This window comes from Schistocerca cancellata, chromosome 1, assembly GCF_023864275.1.
Source record: "Schistocerca cancellata isolate TAMUIC-IGC-003103 chromosome 1, iqSchCanc2.1, whole genome shotgun sequence".
Classification (NCBI taxonomy): domain Eukaryota; kingdom Metazoa; phylum Arthropoda; class Insecta; order Orthoptera; family Acrididae; genus Schistocerca; species Schistocerca cancellata.
This window is the reverse complement of record NC_064626.1, coordinates 245,920,162-245,941,359: the sequence shown is the minus strand read 5'-3', so window position 1 is coordinate 245,941,359 and position 21,198 is coordinate 245,920,162. Positions and strand designations below refer to the sequence as shown.

At 42.7% G+C, this 21,198-nt stretch overlaps 1 protein-coding gene and 1 pseudogene across 1 annotated transcript in view; one reads left to right on the top strand and one right to left on the bottom strand.

Annotated features, from left to right (window-relative positions):
- The window catches only part of LOC126170151 (nitric oxide synthase, salivary gland), a 718,067-nt gene that overhangs the window by 630,909 nt on the left and 65,960 nt on the right, over positions 1–21,198 (bottom strand). The window lies entirely within an intron of this gene.
- Positions 1,273–1,389, top strand: LOC126095604 (5S ribosomal RNA; annotated as a pseudogene).

Sequence of the window (21,198 nt, the reverse complement as noted above, 5' to 3'; positions counted from 1 at the left end):
TCGGTGGGCGGAGACTTGTGAGGGTAAATGCCGATATAATCGGCACTACCAACAGAAACTGTAATGTTTAACTTCACCAAGCAATTTTGACACTACAACTGCTGGTTCGATAGCATTTGCAAAAAAAAAAAAAAAAAAAAAAAAAAAAAAAAAAAAAAAAAAAGTGAAGTAAAGTTGACATGTCGTGTTCTGGACAGATCCGATATATGACGAATGACGAAACCGAAAGACGGACCCATCGGATTCCTTTCATTGTGCCATTTACATGCAGTTACCATTGTCAGCAAAGTGCTTATCACCAGGCGTGAACGAGCAACGTTTTCCTTTCAGTTCGTGCTCTAAGGGGGATACGCAGGCTTCTAGTTTGTTGATGTACAGAATATATAACAATAACCCGTCATCGTATTTACAATGTGCAGCCGATATTTTTATAGAACGATACGTCAATACCTTCCAAGTCGGTATAACGTTTATCAATACTTTTTCGATACATCGACATTGACATTTTTTAAAAATATCTGTGTATCGGATTCCCGATCTTTTTAAAAATATCGATAGTCCTAGTGTGCACTATTCCATGTTTGGAATAATATTCAATCAGATTCACAGAGGATTTTACAGAAATGTTTTGGTGATTCATTCCTTCAAAATTTGTTTGGTAAACTTATGTAGCATATCTTATTCTGTCATCTTCGTGTAATGGAAGCTGGAAGTTACGTATTGCGTCATCACGCATTTTAGGACTTCACTGTACTGTACAACAGAATTTCAAAGAACAGCTTATCTAATAAACAGTTACGATTTCCAGTAATCTTGGTATAATTAATTAAAATACAGTTATACAATTTCAGATAGCGTTTTCGTAATGATTCCACTTGCACAGTTCAGGTCAACAACACAGATACATGAGTTATAAAGAATAGCAGTTAACTTTACTCTAGTTTCAGTTCACAATATTAAACATTACAAAAGAAAGCAGAGAAATTGATAGGGAAACAGAATGAAGTAGCAGACATAATTATAACCCCAGTCAAAATGAAATGCATGCGGTCAGGGTATGTAGGCAGCTGGATAAATGGTAAAAACATCAAGGAATTTCTTCTATCCATCATTTTCCGTGGAACCAAGTGAGCCACAGCTACTTGATCACAGGACGATTTAGTACACAGTTAACAGAATTCTGATTAGGAAAGTTACAAACAAAGGATGAAATAGGTAACAAAACACGATAAGATAGAGAGTATGCAAATAAATAACACGTTAGAGAGAATTGGCAACGTCCTTGCCGCAGTGGATACACCGGTTCCCGTCAGATCACCGAAGTTAAGCACTGTCGGGCGTGGCCCGCACTTGGATGGGTGACCAACCGGCCGCCATGCGTTGTTGCCATTTTTCGGGGTGCACTCAGCCTCGTGATGCTATTGAGGAGCTACTCGACCGAATAGTAGCGGCTCCGGTCAAAGAAAACCATCATAACGACCGGGAGAGCGGTGTGCTGACCACACTCCCCTCCTATCCGCATCCTCAGTTGAGGATGACACGGCGGTCGGATGGTCCCGGTGGGCCACTTGTCGCCTAAAGACGGAGTGCTTTTTTTTTTTAGACAGAATTGTTCTCAGCTAATGAGGAGGAGGAGGATATTGGTGTTTAACGTCCCGTCGACAACGAGGTCATTAGAGACGGAGCAGAAGCTCGGATTAGGGAAGGATGGGAAAGGAAGTCGGCCGTGCCCTTTCAAAGGAACCATCCCGGCATTTGCCTGGAGTGATCTAGGGAAATCACGGAAAACCTAAATCAGGATGGCCGGACGCGGGATCTCAGCTAAGGGGAGGAGCTCCAGTGCAGGATAGAATGCGTGTTCCATAAGGAAACTTTTGAGCTTTTAATTGAATCTTGGAGTTCATCACTCAATTTTTTTCAGTTGTGCTGGAAAAAAATGAAACCTATCGGAACGTGCACACCTTTCTGCACAACGCATAAGGAAGTGTTACACCGTTTTCCCGTCTAACGTTCACTGAATTAATGTTGTAGTTCCTTCCAGATGAGGCAGTATTGCCAACAATGAATTCCATAATGGGATATTTACACACGTACGGCGGACTTAGAATTCCGAGATATCGGAACATTGGCTTACGCGCAGGTCGCGAACTGACCTCACAGATCTCTCTGACCGCCCGTTTCTGGGCTTATTCTTGGTTATTGAACGGAGAAGCCTCAAACGTTAGCAAAGTAGACAAGCCCTTGTGTTTCAGTAACAGGTAGTGGAGATGTAATTCTTATATTGAAAAAAGAAGCATTTAGTTCCAGCACAAAAAATTTTGAACGTGATAATTTCAAAAAAGCCTTCCTCTACATCTATTAGGGTGGTGCATAGGATGGTAGCGTTTTTGTTTTGCATGTTGGTGTCTAGTTGCTATGGGTTTATCTATCGATTGAAATTTTTTATTTATAGTTCACTGTTTCTCTTTGAGTTTACATATATAATATGGAGTTAGCGAGTGTAGCTGTGGACTCTAAAATGGAGTGTCAATTGCAGACATCGGAACATTTCCGACATAGACTTCTGTTGGGGTGCCGGCCGTTGTGGCCGAGCGGTTCTAGGCGCTTCAGTCTGGAACCGTACTGCTGCTACGGTGGCAGGTTCGAACCCTGCCTCGGGCATGGCTGTGTGTGATGTCCTTAGATTGGGTTTAAGTAGTTCGAAGTCTAGGGGACTGATGACCTCGGATTTTAAGTCCCATGGCTTAGAGCCATTTGAACCATTTTTCTGTTCGACAACAGATACCACCACCACTTTACTCAGTTTTTTATATTTTTGTAATTAGAAAGGACAGCCAGCCCTCTGACCTAACACGCTGAGCTACCCTGCCAGCTCCGATATACCGCCACACCAGATGCAAATGTCGTCACCGTTTCTTTTCTCTCAAGGAACTGCTCTTCTCTCGAGTTATGGCGTCTGTTCACTGGGTGGCAATGACATCGTTTTCATAACTTACATGTAATTCATCGTAATTCAGACAATTTGTGAGAAATATTTATAAATTATAAACAAAATTCTTCCTCGAGATTCAGTGTATCTATTTGTGAAAACCGGATCAAAATCTCTACAGCATTTCCCGAGATTAGCCTGCACATACAGATGGACGTGAGGAGGCGCATTGAATTTATAAATGGAGAGAAGATAAACTACGATCTCCTAAAGTTCTTCCAATAAACTGAAGTCGACAATTCTCCTTCCCTAGTACCGTCGATAGATGATGATTCCAATTCATACCGCACTGCGACGTTACGCCTAGATATTTTCCTTGTCTGACTGTGTCGAGCAGCATACTACTAATGCTGACCTCGAACATTTCAGGATTGTTTATCATACTCGTTTGCATTAACTTACAATTTTCTACATTTAGAGCATGCTGCCATTCATCTGCCCTCAGTCTTAAACACTTGAAATGGCCTACTTCATTGTCCGCGTCAGAAACTCTATGCATTGCGTTTTGTTGTTAATCAATTCCCTGTGCGTCACGTGTTGATGTTGCTGACTACCATATTAGTGCTGAATGTTACGCACTGGTTATCGAATGTGTGATACATTTGCCACAACACGGTTCGGGACTGTGTTATCCGATTATCAAGTGCTTAAAGTTTCTGTGCCATTTGGCACGGTGAACGGTGAAAAGCCAGCAGGTTGGTGGTGCCTAATGGAACAGACACTTTAAGCATTTCATAATTGGATGACGTAGTCCCGAAATATGTTGTGGAAAATACACTACTGGCCATTAAAATTGCTACACCACGAAGATGACGTGCTACAGACGCGAAATTTAACCGTGATATGCAAATAATTAGAGCATTCACACAAGGCTGGCGCCGGTGGCAACACCTACAACGTGCTGACATGAGGAAAGATTCCAACCAATATCTCATACACAAACAGCAATTGAACGACGTTGCCTGGTGAAACGTTGTTATGATGCCTAGTGTAAGGAAGAGAAATGCGTACCATAACATTTCCGACTTTGATAAAGTTCGGATTGTAGCCTATCGCGATTTCGGTTTATCGTATCGCGACATTGCTGCTCGCGTTGGTCGAGATCCAGTGAATGTTAGCAGAATATGGAAAGGGTGGGTTCAGGAGGGTAATACGGAACGCCGTGCTGGATCCCAGCGGCCCCGTATAACTAGCAGTCGAGATGACAGGCATCTTACCCGTATGGCTGTAACGGATCGTGCAGCCGCGTCTCGATCCCTGAGTCAACAGATGGGGACGTTTGCAAGACAATAACCATCTGCACGAACAGTTCGACGACGTTTGCAGCAGCATGGACTATCAGCTCGGAGACCATGGCTTCGGTTACCCTTGACGCTGCATCACAGACAGGAGCAGCACAACTGTTCTTTCCCAGAGTTTTTCGTTAGAGATGACATTTGGCCACCACTCTACCAGGATGTTTCTCAGACATCTGTTGTCGAATGTCTGCAGCTTATGGATCAGCTGATTTGAGACTTTCCATGTTTCACGTCCATGTAGATGCCCAGATCCTACATTACTTTCAAATACCCCCAGTTTAGTCTTCAATGTTATTTCCTTTGATCTCCGGATATAGCGGAGAGTTGTAAAAGCGCCTTCGGCTTCGTCGATGCGGCTGTTAATGCCCTATGTTGCACTACTATACGTTTCCAAGGTAGCAAAAATTATCCACTGTTTCCAGTACCTGCCTTCTAAGCTTAAGCCCCGTGGTGTTGTTATCATTTGCCGGATGTCTTTTTTTGCGTTAATGTTCAAACCGCTTTTCTTCGCGGCAGATTTCAGATCTGCAAGTTTCTCTTTCATGTCGTTGAGCCTGTGGGATAGCAGACAAAGGTCATCTGCAAAATTTAGGTCTTCTAGATTTGTTCTATTGCTCTATTTTATTCCTCTCACTTTATCCATTGCTTATGTCATTACAAGATTCAGAACTATGTTAAATAATACCGGTGAGAGCATGCAACCTTTCTTAACTCCAGATTTCACTGTTACTGGATCTGAAAGCGGACCTTGGTGCTGAACGTCGCACATGCGCTTGCCAAGAGCAATTCCAAAAGTTTGCAGTGAGCTCCACATTTTTGTTCTAATTACACTGTTCTAATTATACTGTCCCACAGGTAGGCTAAATATCACCTCAGGGTTTCGCAGTCAACAACGGCAAGTGATTTTCATTTTTTATGTACACATGCAAGCTACACATTTTAAGCCGGCCTATATGAACTTGACAGGACCAGGTATGGTTGCGCACTGCGCGGTTAATAGACACAAGGATGGAGTTTAATGGATCCCATGGTCATGTGATAGGCTACTGCCATGTGACAAAAAATGTCCTGGTTATAAACGACGAGACTAGGGAAGAGACGTCTAAAAATGAAAAAAAGAAACGTAACGAGGAATCGAATCACAACGTTGTGGTGAATTGTGGGTTTGATGACCCAGCAGTCTACTCAGTGAGCTATGCTGATATGGTAACACGAGGTGATACACGTACCTGTGTACATTCCTATGCGCCACACGGTGTGACAGAGTTGCCAGCTCGTCGTTTTCGTACATGTGTTTTCACAATGCACCCGATCTGATATGGGTGGACAAAATCTTATCTTGAATCTGGATGAGGAATCGCATGCCGACCTCCAAGCGCAGCAATTTTTATTCGCCCAGTATACGGAATTTCTGCATGCTAGATTAATAGTAGTACAGCAACTTGTGTTAACCAATTCGATACAGAAACAGCAAAAATTGCAAGAGTTACTTGTTATTTAATGTTAGTCATGTCACTGTTCATATTTATACAAGTCTTTGCCATGGCTGTTTGTATAAAGTTAGCCGGCCGGAGTGGCCGTGCGGTTCTAGGCGCTACAGTCTGGGACCGAGCGACCGCTCCGGTCTCAAGTTCGAATCCAGCCTCGGGCAAGGATGCGTGTGATGTCCTTAAGTTAGTTAGGTTTAATTAGTTCTAAGTTCTAGGCGACTGATGACCTCAGAAGTTAAGTCGCATAGTGCTCAGAGCCATTTGAACCATTTTTTGTATAAAGTTGACATGGTTTATATTCCGTTTCGGAAAATACTGTTTTGTCTCGATGATTTTAAAATGAGTCCATGTAATCCGAAACTAGCCAGAAATTAAAGAAAAGGTGAACCTTGCAACTTTGGCTGTTCCTACTCGTAAATCGAACGCCCTGTATATGTCATTGGCGACGCTACAATAGAAATGTTGTGCGTGACGGAAAGATTTACTGTTGAGCGTAATCCTCAAGAAGATTCCTGCAACATATTACGTCCTTCCACATACGTCACCCAAAAAGATCACTACCAAAAAATCAGAGAAAGCAGATGTCTTGCGGAGCTTTAGCACCAGTCGTTCCTAGGTGACATGTGGTAACGAAACAGAAGGGGGAGGAAAAAAAAGACAGTGGTTCCAGAACTACCCTCCGCCACACACCGTAAGATGCCTTGCAAAATATAGACGCAGATGTAGAAAAGTTTTGAAAATTTATGAGTTCAACTCAATAATAATATTTTGCTCTGCAGAGGGGCTAAAAAAACTACTCTATTTAAAACAAATATGGCAATTATATTTTAATTACAGCCTAGCTTTATACGGAAGTTAGTTTATACTACAGATATCCCATGAACAGAATTCGAGATGGAGGAAATAACAGATCAAAGCAACCTTATGGAAGCCCATCCGGTTAGCCGTGGAGTCTAACGCACTGCTTTCCGGGCGGGAAGGGGTGCCCGCAGGATTCGTGTCGAGGTCCGGTGTGCCGACCAGTCTGTGGATGGCTTTTAAGGCGGTTTTCCATCTGCCTCGGCGAATGCGGGCTGGTTCCCCTTATTCCGCCTCAGTTACACTACGTCGGCAATTGCTGTGCAAACACGTTCTTCACGTACGCGTACACCATAATTACTGTAACACGCACTCATTGGGGTTACATTCGTCTGTTGTGAGACGGTCCCGGGGGGTCCGCTGGGGCCGAACCGCACAGTAGCCCTGGGTTCGGTGTGGGGCGGCAGTGGGATGAGTGGACCGCTGTAGCTTCTTGTGGAGTTGTGTACCACTGCGGGCTACGGCGGGGACGAAGCCTCTCCGTCGTTTCTAGGTCCCCAGTTCCGTACAATACAATACAATACCTTACTGAATGGCGGTATTTCAGTGCATTGGAGTATATTTTTTTGGCTTGGCTGCTATCAGTGAAACTACTTCAGCATAAAATAGTTCCGTTCTGGGAGGAGACTCGTACTAGTAGTGAAAGAGAACGGCAGAGTCTCCGAGACATCTAATCAGCATGAGAGAACCTTAGAAGAAAATATCACCAAAAATGGTTCAAATGGCTCTAAGCACTACGGGACTTAATATCTGAGGTCATCAGTCCCCTAGAGTTAGAACTACGTAAACATAAGTAACCTAAGGACATCACCCACATCCATGCCCGAGGCAGGATTCGAACCTGCGACTGTAGCAGCCGCTTGGTTCGAGACCGAAGCTCCTAGAACCAAATCTATTTCGCTGATATCTGGATAGAAATGCGGTGCGCTAGGTAACAGTTCTTTGAAAATGGATGTACAAGCATTTGCGGAAAGAAGAATTCGACATTTTTGTTGCCATCAAAACCCGCAGCATGTAGACAGATACATCTAGAAGGTAGACGAAATTAGGAATAGCAGGTGATGGTGGTGGCAACAATACTGCTCAATGGTTCCACACCAATACTTCCACAACTTTTTGTACGGGGTGGGGCGAATAAAAGTGGAGCAAACGAGTGGATATGGTTGGACGTGAATGTATGCACATGACCGCATTCCGTGACGCGCCCAACACCTGTACGACCGCTACATGGTACACATCTGTTTGGAGCGTAGTGCGTGCTGTGTCAGTATGAGTGGAGCTCTTGGCAGAGGTCAGTCTCGTCGCGGCCATAGATGGCCACGCAGCTCATTTGATCTATCAGCGTGTGATTACTTTCGTGTGGGGAACGCTCAGGTACAAGGTGTATCGCAACAGTCCTCATAGCCTTCAAGAACTGCAGCAGAACATTTCACATGAGACTGTAACAGTTCCAGCAATCCATCTTCGATCAGCTTTTAATAAATTGCTGACGAGGGCCCAAAAGTACCATATTTTCTTTTTTCCTATCTAGTTCTTTGTACAAGAGGACTCTTTTCTCGGAGCCACTTTTATTTGCTCCACTCTGTATCTCTGATAATTCGTTGAGGCAACTTGACGTGACCGGTAGAGTCTTGGTCCAGCAGCACATAGCACGTGAGTCTCGTCACAATTAGCGCACTGTAAAGTCACATCTACGTTGTAGTCACAACAATGTGACTCGGTAGTCTAATGTACCTGATTCCTGAAACACACAGACCTCTGTGAGTAACGAGCGGATTAAGTACTAACTTCCATATAGTGACGGACCACCCTGTGGTGTCAAGAAGAAACTAGAAGCAGCTTTAAAGTTTCCGGCCTGTGAGTCCGCAAGGGACACAGGGAACATCGTGGGAAGCCAAATATTTGTGTGGCGCTCTCCTCTCCGCTTAACTGGGTTAACGAAAATGAAGGCGGGACGCTCGATCGTCCTTTATATCGATCACTCTCTCCTGCCGTGTCGAGGGTGTCGTGACAACCCGCTGTCGTGTCGGGCGGGGTTGCCGTGTCCCACCCTGTCGGAACTTCGCAGCACTGATCCGCAACGCCTCCAAAGTTCGGAAGTAGTTGAAGACATGCTGCGAACTTGTTGAGAAACACTCTCGCTCTGCGCGCAAAAACTATGCGCCAACACTCCTCCCTTGAAGCAACGAACAGTTGTCAGAACACTGTGTCTGCTGACTGTCAGTAAAAGCTTCTAAATACACTTTATTATTGGCAAAATATCTTTATTGTATCTTATAGACAAATTGCGATTTTCCAGTTTCAGGTATAGAGAGCAACCACCAGAACTAAAAATCCAGTATATTACTACGGATGTAACAAGTCGAGTCGTAATCAGATAATCGTTAAATTTAAGTTAGCACAATAAGTGTTTGGTTACAAACTGAAATATTACTTTCGTAACAAGATACTGTATTTTTGGTTTTTCTGTTCTGACGACTTCTCTAGAGTTTACACCGCGCAACTATAATATATCAAATGCATGAATTGAAGAGTGTACTGAAAATACATCACATGTTCCTGCTGTAAACCTCAAATAAAACTGAAAAGATTATCAACACCTGACAAATCTTAATAGTCTTGACAGCAATACACTACATTAGTAACTATACAACCGGTTTTGGCCGAACAACAACCATCTTACGATGGAATAAAGAAACAGAAAAAATTGCCTTTGAGGTTGTTAGGCGTATTGAAAAATATACAAGAGATTTTATAGCAATTAAAAGAGTTTGGAGATATTAAAACATTAAGGGGTACATCTGAAAAAAATACACTGGTACGTATAAACTAATGTATTTTTACTGTTTGAGAGATAATTGTACGAAAGTCATTATGTTAATGGCTATAATCTGGATTTTTTTCAATGTTTCTGTCAAATAATTTGAAGAGGTCATTGATGGATACTTTTAGAACACATGCTATCACATGAGGAAAATTTTCTCAGAGGTTACTTCACTTAGATAAAAAAAAAGCCTGGGTACCAGTTTCTAATGTCAGTCTTACAACTTTCGCGACATTTTCTGTAAATTAATGTGTATGACGCATAGCAATTTTCCGAAAAATACATAAAACTACAACTAGTCACTTTTGCGAATAGTTATTTATTATTCCATGAATCGGTTTTCGAACCTTTCCCAGTTCATCTTCAGATGGTTTTCTGGAAGTTACATTACTGTTTCTAGCATAACGCTGGGTGCTGTCTCTGTGACAGAAAGATGGAACATGGACACTCCCAGTAACTACAAAACTAAAAATTTTACATCCATATTGACAGGTAAACAATACTCATGGCGATACACTAAAGCATGCTCCATCTTCCTGTCACCCAGCATTATGCTAGAAACGATGATGCAACTTCTAGAAAACCATCTGAAGATGAACATCATTATGCAAGAAACGATTATGTAACTTCCAGAAAACCATCTGAAGATGAACTTGAAAATGTTCTAAAATCGATTCCTGCTATAATGAATAACTGTTCAAAAAAGTGACTGGTTGCAGTTTTATGTATTTACATTCACTCAACAGTCACGAGCTCTAAAATATCCGTAATGGATAAGCTTAATCAATCGCAATCTTCATTTCACAAAAACTTAAACAAATTTGACAATAATGCACGTCGAAAATTTTGTACCATAGGAAGCTGTGTTACACTATTTACAAAGTCTGTAGTAAATTTCACTTTTTATCTGCTATGGTTCAGCATAAAATGTTCCTTATACTCTGAAAAATAAAAGTTGCGGGAAATTCAGAAAAAGATTTTACTATAATTTATGCCACTAATAAGTACTTCAATGTTGGCCATAACAACATATTTGGTCTTTTTTGGCCTCATGTAAGTCTTTTGTTCTAGTCTTATCCTTCTGGCATGCTCTTTTGGCAATATCTTTCACTGACATTTCAGCAATAGCAACACCCACGTCATAAATATTCTTCAATAGGTTTTCAGTGAAGCGACCTACATCAGACTCTACGTCTTCTAAGGTTCCTGATTCTTCCCTGTTATCGCCGTTGAACACCAGACAAACATCGTATGAGGAAAATTTTAATAACAGCAGATGAGCAAAGTGATGTCTTCTGGTGTCTCTTCTAAATAAGGCTATTAAAGCTTTCATTTGGGTTTTGAGATCCATCATGTGTGCATTTCTTTAATAAATCGTTATTAATTGCACCGTCAATGGGCACACAGCCTCACATACTCTCTGTCTTCTCTGATGGCAGGAAATAATAAAATATCGCAAATAAGGACAGAGAATAATAGAGACGTGCAGAAAAGAGAGCGTGATACTACGCATTTGTTGAAACAATACGGCTTTTAAATCATTTGTAGCACGAATTAAAGCCGGAAAATTAGAGACAATTATTCCGACATGCTACATAACTAACTGCTGGCAAAATATTTAACATATTTGACCAAATTTACATACATCCTTCTTAAATACAATAAAACAACGTACCCTACTTCCACTGTAATTTGGTACACGAGACATCAAACGTTGTTAACTACAAAAGCGCGACTGTCAGTAACGTATCAAAATCCATCTTAAATCTGACCAGAACACGTGTGTCGACGTATAGAATCAGCAGATTAATCAATGCCGGTGCAGTAAACGAATAAAAACTAAATAAACGAATAAACAAATAAAATTGAAGGAGATCTCGAATTTGTGTAGAATGTCAATGAGACATACAACGCAATGTAGAGTGTATAACACTCTGCACTGCTTTAAAACTAATAAATTTCATCTCACCAACGTTATCCTTTATAACTGCATCATAGGCACAGCGCGTAAGACGAAAATCGTGCCTGCTAATTCGCTGAGAGATGTCAACGAAAGAAGTCATATTTATGTACGCCGAAGCTATGATTTTCTTTGTTTCAAATTGACAACATTAGTGTTTGCACTCTTCAGTGCATTGAAATTCATCCCTGCAGCTGCAATTCAACTATTTTCGTTTTTAAAAACCACCGCCAGATGTGGTGATTTAGAATGACAACGATAGTCACAAACTACGCGCTACGTATGAGTCTAGACACTGTATTTCCGTTTGAATTGCTCTGTACTTGCCTCTCATGTTGATTTATCTTTTTTCGTCCTCACAAGCTACGTATCTAACAAAAACATGGTACTTCTGGTACTGAATGACCATACTTGTCCGTTTGTTCTATGCGATCGTTCATGCACAAGTTCCCATCCCCACGTAAGAATAAAGTCCAGAGAAGAAAAATTGTGAAGATATCTCTGCGTTATAGGCGCTGTAATAAGCCGTTTAGGTAGTACCCAGTGGGTCAATTACAGTTATTATTTTACAAGTTCGTTTCTACAACCTAAAAGCTGCTAAGATTTCATTTACCGTGGAATAGCATTTGAAGCCACAACGGCTTTCATTTCTATGTCCACGCCGTGGTGTTTTATAACACAAAGACTTTCTTTACATCGAATTTTCTAAAAACTTTCACGCTTCCCAGTCATCAGCAGAAACGCTTTACAAGACCTGCATACGTTTTGGATAAGATATTGGAAACGTCACACCACATCTTGTCGTTGAAAGAGAGATCTCCCAACTTCCGACCCGAAAGCAACTGCCATCGCAAGTGTTTGATGAAAGTATTATTCCCGGCAGACTCTCTCTGAGCGCTCCTCATTCTTTTCCGTAATGAGCTTACGTGACTCTTAAAAGTTAGTCAGCACTTCACTGCACTTAAATTTCATCGGTATTCTCTTCGACTGGATCAGCAACATTTATTCCCGCTTTAAATTGAGACCTGAGGTCAAAGTGAACCTTATGATACGGCATGCTCTCCACTCCATTGTTGAAAGAGTCCATTGTCGCCGCCGTAGGTGGCAGCTCCGTTTATTAAACTTCGCCCCCTGTACACCCCCGTCAGCTACAATGCAATCCTGTATTCCACCTAACACATCGTATAAAAGAAATAAGAAAAATTTAATTATTTTCTATCATTTAGCGTGTTGTAATGTTAAAGCCAGCGGTGTAAACTGTATATCTGTGGCTCATGAAAAGTCCTGGTAACTCACAGACGCCTAGGTAGACAGTGTATGAGGAGCCACGTAATCGCTTTACCATACAGGACCAGCAGAACTACCAGCTAGAGCGCTGATGTTGCTGTTGTCTACAGAATGACCAACTGACACTGATCAGCCAGAACACTGTGACCAACGACCTACTATCGATATAAACCCGTCCAGGCGATAGCAGCGTCACCTGTCGAGGAATGTCTGATAGTCAGACACACGCACGGTTCATGTAGTATCGGTGAGCGTGCTATCCATGTGCTGAAGTGGAAAAGCCCGCATTCTCTCTGCTTTTGTCCGAGGCAGACTGTGATGGTCCGGTGGCTCCACACTAGCATTTCGGAAACTACACGACTTATCGTGCGTTTGAGGACTGCTGTGGCAAGTGTCTTCAATACGTGGCGAAACCAAGATGTAACGAAGTCCAGAAGTCGTGGGGTTTGACGGCCACCATCATTACCGGTGTCTGACGTCGTAGGCTGCGCAGAGTGGAAAAACAGGACAGGCGGCGAACTGTTGGGGAACTAACATCGGACTTTAATGTTGGGCAGGGGACAAATGTCTTTGAACACACAGTGCACCGAACATTCCTAACGATGGGTCCCCGCAGCTGACGACCTATGTACACTACTGGCCATTAAAATTGCTGCACCAATAAGAAATGCAGATGATAAATGGGTATTCATTGGACAAATATATTATACTAGAACTGACATGTGATTACATTTTCACGCAATTTGGATGCATAGATCCTGAGAAATCAGTACACAGAACAACCACCTCTAGCCGTAATAACGGCCTTGATAGGACTGGGCATTCAGTCAAACAGAGCTTGGATGGCGTGTACAGGTACAGCTGGCCATGCAGCTTCAACACAATACCACAGTTAATGAAGAGTAGTGACTAGCGTATTGTGACGAGCCAGTTGCTCGGCCACCATTGACCAGAAGTATTCAATTGGTGAGAGATCTGGAGAATGCGGTGGCCAGGGCAGCAGTCGAACATTTTCTGTATCCAGAAAGGCCCATAGAGGACCTGCAACATGCGGTCGTGCATTATCCTGCTGAAATGTAGGGTTTCGCAGGGATCGAATGAAGGATAGAGACACGGATCGTAACACATCTGAAATGTAACGTCCACTGTTCAAAGTGCCGTCAATGCGAACAAGAGGTGACCGAGACGTGTAACCAATGGCACCCCATACCATCACGCCGGGTGATACGCCAGTATGGCGATCACGAATACACGCTTCCAATGTGCGTTCACCGCGATGTTGCCAAACACGGATGCGACCATCATGATGCTGTAAACAGAACCTGGATTCATCCAAAAAAATGACATTTTGCCATTCATGCACCCAGGTTTGTCGTTGAGTACACCATCGCAGGCGCTCCTGTCTGTGATGCAGCGTCAAGGGTAACCGCAGCCGTGGTCTCCTAGCTGATAGTCCATACTGCTGCAAACGTCGTCGAACTGTTCGTGCAGATGGTTGTCGTCTTGCAAAACGTCCCCATCTGTTGACACAGAGATCGAGACGTGGCTGCACGATCCGTTACAGCCATGCGGATAAGATGCCTGTCATCTCGACTGCTAGTGATACGAGGCCGTTGGGATCAAGCACGGCGTTCCGTATTACCCTCCTAAACCCGCCGATTCCATATTCTGCTAACAGTCATTGGATCTCGACCAACGCGAGCAGCAATGTCGCGATATGATAAACCGCAATCGCGATAGGCTACAATCCGACCTTTATCAAAGTCGGAAACGTGATGGTACGCATTTCTTCTCCTTACACGAGGCATCACAACAACGTTTCATCAGGCAACGCCGGTCAACTGCTATTTGTGTATCGGAAATCGGTTGGAAACTTTCCTCATGTCAGCACGTTGTAGGTGTCGCCACCGGCGCCAACCTTGTGTGAATACCTCTGAGAAGCTAATCATTTGCATATCACAGCATCTTCTTCCTGTCGGTTAAATTTAGCGTCTGTAGCACGTCAACTTCGTGGGGCAGCAGTTTTAATGGCCAGTAGTGTATGTGCCATTAGTAACACGGCGACATCGTCAGCTACGACTGAAATCGGCGCAGGGCGTTGGCGCAGTGGTAGAGCATTGCATGGTGAACACTGATACCTCATTCATCATGCCGATGGGAGGACGCGCATCCGTCGTCTTCCAGGGAACAGCTCCTTGACAACTGCATTGCGAGTCGGAGTAGGACGATCTTTTTAAAAATATCGAGTATTTGATACATCAATTTTTAAAAGAATGTCATTAACGGCACTAGATATATCGAGAAAAAGTATATATACATCGATATATCATCGGAAAGAAATATCTATGTACCGACCTAAAAAATTATAGTGTTAGTTTTAGGGCTGTATATTGAAGTTGGTTGGTTGGTTGTTTGGGGAAGGAGACGAGATAGCGAGGTCATTGGTCTCATCGGATTAAGGAAGGACGGGGAAGGAAATCGGACGTGCCCTTTCACAGAAACCATCGCGGCATTTGCCTGGAGCGATTTAGGGAAATCACGGAAAACCTAAATCAGGATGGCCGGACTGGGGATTGAACCGTCGTCCTCCCGAATGCGAGTCCAGTGTGCTAGCCATTGCGCCACCTCGCTCGGTGTGTATATTTAAGTGCTGATTTTATTAGATATTTTGTATATCAACAAACCAGCAGCCCTCTTATACCCCATCGAGCAAGAAGTGAAAAGAAGAGGATGCATTTTCACTCTTGGCGATAACCACTTTGTTAACAATGGTAACTGCATGTAAGTGGCACAATTAAAGGTGTCTGATGGATCTGTCGTTCTGTTGAGTCACATATCGGATTTTCCCGAAACACTTTATGTCGACTTCCGTGTTTTTTCATTTCTGCCAACACAAGAGTACTAACAGTTGTGTTGCAAAATAGGGTGGTGAAATTAAACACTACAGTTTCTGTTGGTAGCGCCGAGTGCTGATTTCGTCTGCATTTACCTTCACACGTCTCCTCTCACCGCAAAGACCAATCTTGTCATTTAGATTTTTGTGCCACATATACTTGCTTCACATCGTCAAAGAGAAAGATTGGATGTGATGAAAGCTCAATAAGTAGCAAGATTCCTTCACACGGTGGAAGTAAAATTAAGTTCTACTACAATTGCAAGAGAACAACTTCAAAAATGTACCGTAAATTAAAAAAAATAGAATATAAATTAAAAATATCAGTACTCGAAATCGCCATTTCGACAAAGATATATCGTTTATCGTTTCGTACAGTTTCGCTGATATGAATCGGTATTTTGTGGAAGGTAAAGATACATGGATATATCGATGTTTTGTTGACGGCTCTAGGACGGAGACAAGCTGGCGGAGGCTCCATTAAGCTCTGGGGAACATTCACGTGGGCATCCACGAGTCCAGTGGAGCTCTTGCAAGGTACCATGACGGTCAAGAGTATCTTACATTGGTTGCAGACCACTTACACTACAGTATGCCGATCACGTATCAACAAGCTATGTCACAAGGCCAGGAATGTGATGGAGCGGTTCGAGGAATACCGTGGAAAGAGCGATTTATGTGCTGACCTCCCAAGTCGCCAGATCTGAGCCTGACCGAACACGTCTGGAATGTGACTGAACGTGGCGTCATAGCTCATCGCCCCCGTCCCCGGAATTTACGGGGATTAGGTGACGTGTGTGTGTGTGTGCAGATGCGGAGCCAACTCCCTTCAGCGGTATATCAAGGCTTCATTGCTTCCACGCCACGACGCGTCACCGCTCTTAGCCGTACCAAAGTTGGACGTTCTGTGCTGGCTGATCAGTGTGGGAGCCCAGACATACTACCAAGCAAAACATCCGGTTTCTGTTTTGAGCCCTTCGATAGAGAAATGTTAGCACTATTTTGGAAATTCAGAAGACTGTATACATTAAATCAAGACGTTCCCCTCGAACCAAGCTTAGAAGTGATATTTTCGTTCACTTAAGTGTCTTCGATTGATTCACTGCAACTGACAGGACGTTAGCAGGAAGAGAACATACTCTAACTTTTCAAACCTGTGCCTGCCTTGACTTACTTTTCATTCAGCTACCAATATTTTGGACAAACTGATGGGGGGGGGGGGGGGGGGGCTCTCTGTCTCACATGACGGCTAACTGTAAACGACCGTTTTTAAACCTAAGTGTTTTAGGAGATATATAGACCATATCTTTCTCGCATGGCCGCAGGGGTCAGCAACACTGTCTTCACTTCTAGAACATGTTTCAACGTGGAAGTGGAGAAAAATTGAAATATCTCGTTTTTGTATTACATGTGCAGACACTCATTCATAGCGTGTAAGGTTTCTATCTTATTTTTGGTATTCAAAGCAAAGGATGTGAGTTTCATATTTTCAATGGATGTCAGGAATCGTCAGTTTGGTAATGGTGGGAAGTGTGGAGTGTTTAAAATTGTAGAGGAAGTCAAAAGTGTGAATATAGTAAGCAGGTTCAAACGGATTTATGTTGTAGTAGATATCCAGAGAAGAAGAGGCTTGTACACAATTGACTAACATAAAGATCTGCGTCACACCATTCTTCGGACTGAAGACCACAATAACAACAGTTTTAATTAATATAAATTAGTTTTCCAATCTGAATAATGTAATAAAACCGTGGCTGCCTGCTTAGCTACAAAAGACGCTGTAAAAAACTGCAGAGTGTATAAATAGCTTGGAGCATGGGATTAACAACAAAATGACACACTAAAATGTCCGTCGTTAGTATATGGAATGGACCATTCTTCATCAATAAATATTTGTCCTTTAAATTTCTATATTATTGGCGCAGTACTTTCTACGGCTGCGCTCCAGGTTTTAGTAGTTAACAGTGTTTTGCCTACTTAGCAATGCTAGCGTATCTTTGAGGTGCAGTTCCAGGTCATGTTGATCGTATGTTCGCAGTAAGATGACGTTTGCGCTTGGACGTCTGCTGGTATTACTCCCTCTTATGGATAGTTTTTTGCATGTGCCATGCACTACAGTTGCGACGTCACGTTAGTAAGAGACGAATCACGTTTCCAATTCTAGTTTACGTTGTCAGCGACAGATACAGCAAGATATTGACCATTTACATGATTCCTGAAGTTTCGACATTTATTTCCTCACATGCAAACAAAGATTATATTTAACTATGTGAAATCGTCGCCCCCCCCCCCCTTCTGAAAATCAAACACACACACACACACACACACACACACACACACACACACACACACACACGTACACACACAGTACTACTACAGATTCACAAGTTCTTCTTTGAAAAAGAAGGAGCTGTCAGGCGGATATGATTTCGCGTTTGAAGTTAAATTATTTACAGCACAGTGTAAGTAGTCAAAGACTTTTACAGCTGAATACGTCACTCCTTATTGTGCCGCACTAAGGCAGAGTGGTGAATTGTGTAACCACTTCTCTTTCTTTGAAATGCACTTAATCCCATAAGGTTCGAAATGAGAAGGGGTGGCATTGAAGCGTAACCTACGAACATTAGAATCAATTTCAACAAAATTTGTTAGGTTTAAAAATACAGTGGGAGTAAGAGCGTGCGCTACCACTAGGGTTGTAGGTGGGGAAAGAAAAGGGGTGACGTAAAAATGTTTGAAAACGACCTGTTGGTATTTATTTCCAATATTTAGTTGACGTAAAAAACATTTGAAAGCATGAAATGCAGTTTGTATCTTGTTTGTGCTGTTCAGTGAGTCAACCAGGCCGCGACAATCAGCACTTCGGCTAGCCAATAATTTTGTCAACGTTTTTGCTGACCTGACATCGAGCCGCACGGCTGAATGCGACAGATAAATTTATCATCGTCTCTGCAGTGGTATGTTGTAAAGCAGCAGAGGTAAATGTGTGAATCAGATGCTACAAACGGGTGTATTCAACATTTTCTCCTAAGCCCCTGGATCGATTTCAACGAAACTCGGTGCCCATATTAGTTACTATCGGGTTGGGGTGGCGGTTATCGCAAAAACAACCGGTTTTCTGTTACATCGTTCTTTTTCCACGTCATTTTAACCTGATTGTTAAAACCGGTCAAAATAACAGATTTCTGAAGGAAAACACGATTTTCCGTTTTGTATTCCTATTCTTTCTTGTAATAAATGTAGAACTCGAACAAAGATTGGAAAATTTAGATTCACTCAGTTTCAAGACACAAGAAATCAAAATATACAATAAATAGGCAAATACAGAAAGACTTAGTCCATCCACAATTCGCTACTTTTCTCGAAAAGCGGTAAGAGGTTGAAGAACATCAAAAAACACCAATATTCTCCTAACGATTTTAATCTTTCGAAACTGTCCTCAAACACCATGCTGTAATCGGTGTCGTAACATTATTGGGCATTACGAATAGTGAGTGCCAATGGGTGAAAACTGAGGTTGACGAACATATTTTTTTTTGTTAATGTGTTCATTTCCACAGGTTAGAAGCAGATGAAAGCATATTATGAAGACACAGACAGCAAATCAGCTAATTTCTATTCTTGTACTATGAATAAATTGATGTTAAGTTTTTCATTTATTAATTTTACCATAATTTTCTTTCTCTTTTTTATTTCATATAAATGGCAGACAGTTCTTTGGTATTTTAAAGCAAATAAAGCATTGTACACCATCAGTAAGCCACTTCGTTAAAATATTTACAGACTAGGACTGCTGACATTCCGACGATAACAGCGCGAATCTACAGTGTAAACCAGAGGATACTGGAGATACACGCAACACACGACAACAAGGAGATTATTGTCGAAGCAATGCTGTACCAATTCTTATGCAACGTGTTTGCTGCTCGTTCCTGTTATCGTTGTTAGTAAAGTAGCTCTGATCGGTTTTCCTGAATTGTATAATAACCCAATATTTCAAAACAATGCAAATTTTTCTGAATAAAAATTACTCTTTTTTTTTTTTTTTTTTTTTTCGTACCATCACGTTTCCGACTTTGCTAAAGGTCGGATTGTAGCCTATCGCGATTGCGGTTTATCGTATCGCGACATTGCTGCTCGCGTTGGTCGAGATCGAATGACTGTTAGCAGAATATGGAATCGGTGGGTACAGGGGCGGGGGGGGGGGGGGGGGTAATACGGAACTCCGTGCTGGATCCCAACGGCCTCGTATCACTAGCAGTCGAGATGACAGGCACCTTATCCGCATGGCTGTAACGGAGTCAACAGCTGGGGACGTTTGCAAGACAACAACTATCTGCACGAACAGTTCGACGACGTTTGCAACAGCATGGACTATCAGGTCGGAAACCACGGCTGCGGTTACCCTTGACGCTGCACCACAGACAGGAGCGCCCTCGATGATGTACTCAACGACGAACCTGGGTGCACGAATGGCAAAACGTCATTTTTTCGGATGAATCCAGGTTCTGTTTACAGCATCATGATGGTCGCATCCGTGTTTGGCGACAGCGCGGTGAACGTACATTGGAAGCGTGTATTCGTCATCGCCATACTGGCGTATCACCCGGCGTGATGATACGGGGTGCCATTGGTTACACGTCTCGGTCACCTCTTGTTTGCATTGACGTAACTTTGAACAGTGGAGGCTACATTTCAGATGTGTTACGACCCGTGGCTCTATCCTCATTCGATCCCTGCGAAGTCCTGCATTTCAGCAGGATAATGCACGACCGCATGTTGCAGGTCATGTACGGGCCTTTCTGGATACAGAAAAAGTTCGACTGCTGCCCTGGCTAGCACATTCTCCACATCTCTCACCAATTGAAAACGTCTGGTCAATGGTGGCCGAGCAACTGGCTCGTCACAATACGCCAGTCACTACTCTTAACGAACTGTGGTATCGTGTTGAAGCTGCATGGGCAGCTGTACCTGTACACGCCATCCAAGCTCTATTTGACTCAATGCCCAGGCGTATCAAGGCCGTTATTACGGCCAGAGGTGGTTGTTCTGGGTACTTATATCTCAGGATCTATGCACCCAAATTGCGTGAAAATGTAATCACATGTAAGTTCTAGTATAATATATTTGTCCAATGAATACACGTTTATCATCTGCATTTCTTATTGGTGTAGCAGTTTTAATGGACATTAGCGTATTACGATAAAATAAGAAACACGAGTTATAACCGAGAGCAAACAAATGCCGAAAATTCAGAACTAAAATATTGGTATCCGTTTGAATGGTCTGTTTCTTCCAATCCCTACCTTCGGGAAAGAAATACTATGATGGTAAAAAAAACATCAACCGTCCTTTGGCGTGAGACTGGGAGTGATAACGCGATGATGGCCAGAGAACGAGGAAGATGAAGAGGGAGAAGTGAGGAGATGGACAGAGAGGGAAGAAAGGAGATAGGCAGAGAATGAGGCAAGGGAGTGATAGAGGGGGAAGAAGAGGTGGACAGAAAGCGGAGGAACGTAGCAGATGGACTAATATAAAAAATGTTCAAATGTGTGTGAAATCTTATGGGACTTAACTGCGAAGGTTATCAGTCCCTAAG